Below are 2630 nucleotides of genomic sequence, written 5' to 3'. Positions count from 1 at the left end.
ACAAGCAGGATGAGAAGGTTGGGGCGAGAAAGAGGATCTTCTCGACGCGATCGACCAAGAAGTATCTCTTGGAGACCGATAATTGGGACAGCTTGGCCGCGAATTAGTGAATAATCATGAGGCTGGTGAAGGATGGAAGTTGGTCTTTGCATGAAATCATAAGGTTGAACACGTGACGGTGAAGGCGTCGTCGTCGTCGTCTCAAGAACTTCTCCAGTACGCTGCTGCTGCTGCATTAGCGCCGGCGCGAGTGGTCCATCAATATTAATAAGGCAGTAACTGGACAGCGGATGTATAGAGATGGTCGATCGGATAACCGATTTACTAAAAAGAGAAAGAGAGAGAGAGAGAGAGAGAGAAAGAGAGGCGGTTCTCGCGCCACTCGACTGGCCTTCGGGGAAATTTACAGTTTTATTTTGCATGTCAGCCCGTTCTGCGAGGCCGGAATTTTTTAAACCCCGGCAACGTGAAAGTTTCACGGCGACGATGGGATGATTAATCCTGTGACGCCTAGTAGCCGGCTGGATTTGCATTTAATGACGATATCTACGGGGCAAGTAATTCAATATCCTGATTCGCGAACTTCTTTGAACTTGGTTGAACAAGCTGATACCTTTGATAAATCGCCCCACCCAAGCCCACGAATTTCTACCCCATGCGATTATTCAGCCTTTTACATACTCCTTTTAAAGAAATCGCGACGATAATCGACGCGTCGTCTCGTCAGCAGCAACTCTGTAAGCAAGTACCTGTAAGGACTTTCGGTTCGAAACTCATAAATCACGAAACACCGGTCTGGCACGTGCACACAACGAACGCTAATTTCTATCGGTTGTTCGATGCACAAAGGGAACAATCGGCAGTTGAAGCGTGCCCGAGAGCGTCTGGCGATCGTATCGCCGTCGAAATTAGACTTTACACGAAATCACGAAGTGGAACACGCGACTCGAACCACCGTGGCACGCCAGACCAGACCGCAGTCCCTTGCCACGTTAATCCTGGCTCACTTGGTCCATCAATATTAATAAGATCCCGACCGGACAGCAGAGAGATGTAGAGAGAGAGAGAGAGAGAGAGAGAGGGAGAGAGCGAGAACCGATCGCCTGACCAATTTGCTCTGCTCTGCTCGTTCGAGCTTTTTCCCTCTATGCCTCTCAAAGATGTATCGTTCGACTTGGTAGCGTCGTAAAACCAAGCCAGAACCGTTCGTGCATTAATGACCGTCATGTCAACTTCGGGATCGCGCCCGAAGGGACACGGGGCTTAAAGTGTCGTAATAGCTGCATCGACGAAGTCCATAAACACCGGACCGAAGACTGTGGACGATAAGTTGAGCAAAAACGTTGTCGTGTCGCCTATGGCGGGGTACCCTCCTTACGAGCCTCTCTTATTGCACGTTGCTTCCACTTTAAACCGGTACTTGTTGAAACAGCCCCGGTGTATCCTGTCGAGGCTATTCGTTTCGCTACCAAGTGCTCTTAATTCTTCGATAAGTTTCTTAGTTGCACGGTTAATTTACTTGGATATTTATTGGGATATTGACAGGTTTATTCTAGGCTTGATTAGTTTAGAGGTGGAGAACTCTTCGGTGAACGTGATCGTATCTCTACAGGATTTCTTTCGTTATACCTGTCGGATTTACATCCTCTCGGCACAGACACGTAATTAAGTGTCCTTGTGTAGTTTTCATAGAGATTGTCGTACAAGAAACGTATTCGCCGACGAATGATCGAAGCTTGTACATTGTCGTATGGGAGGATGTAATAAGCGTTTAGCACTCTAGAGTGTTCCGCGCTGAAAGGGTTAACACGCTCGTCGTAAATCACGTTTGTCCGTAACGAAACGAGAAAACAGTAATAATCGTTTAATTGACAGTTTTCTAACGAGTCACTTGTAGCAATCTGCACGTTCGTTACTTTCTACACGTATTTCTTCAGTCGTAAAGACTGGTCAGCTCTTGTATGTCCAAACGTGTACCGTATCTTTCAATTAACCCTTTCGCAACTAGCGATGTAGTAATATGTTCAAGCTCTAGTAGCCATCTTTACGGTCTACGAACTGGTGCTCGAGCTTTATGAATTCTTGTTTGTAGAAAAATTCTCTTCTAGTACGATAAATCTTTCTGCAGGCATTACGTGTCGAAGCCTTTTTAATCATTTTCAGGTAGGAATTCGCGGTATTCTCGAGCAAATCCAAGCTCTCTCTTCTGTTTTTCTCGTTCGTATCAACGCTTGGCATTGATAGTGATATAACTCAAAGACTGAATTTTACAAGGAAACCAGTTCAAAAGTTGAATACCGATCGTATATTATCCTGCTCTTCGATATTTGAATTGAATATGCTCGTAACTACAGCCGCTGCGAGCGAAAACGCTCGAAGGTTGAAAATTGGCAGAAAGAAAAATCAAAGATCCACCGTCTCGCTCGAGGACTTCTTGTGTATAATGCAGACGCCCATTCGCGAAACTCGGGAACACAAAGGCCGCAAGGCTCGAGGCTTGGAAGCAGGGCTCGACAAAGTGGCGCATCTCTGGTACGAAATTAGCTTACGGATTCGCGATAAGCGGCTTACGTTTCGAGCGGGATAATCCTTCGGTCCGGTCTTCGATTCTTGATCGTCGAGCTTGCGGC

The 2630-nt window shown here is 46.4% G+C and overlaps 1 protein-coding gene across 1 annotated transcript in view; it reads right to left on the bottom strand.

The window, feature by feature from the left end:
- The window catches only part of LOC108571457 (discoidin domain-containing receptor 2-like), a 76858-nt gene that overhangs the window by 51958 nt on the left and 22270 nt on the right, over nucleotides 1–2630 (bottom strand). The gene's annotated exons all lie outside the window — the stretch shown is intronic.

This window comes from Habropoda laboriosa, unplaced genomic scaffold (assembly GCF_001263275.1).
Source record: "Habropoda laboriosa isolate 0110345459 unplaced genomic scaffold, ASM126327v1 scaffold131, whole genome shotgun sequence".
Lineage (NCBI taxonomy): Eukaryota > Metazoa > Arthropoda > Insecta > Hymenoptera > Apidae > Habropoda > Habropoda laboriosa.
Note: the sequence above shows the minus strand (reverse complement) of the source record. Positions and strands in the feature narration are given on the sequence as shown.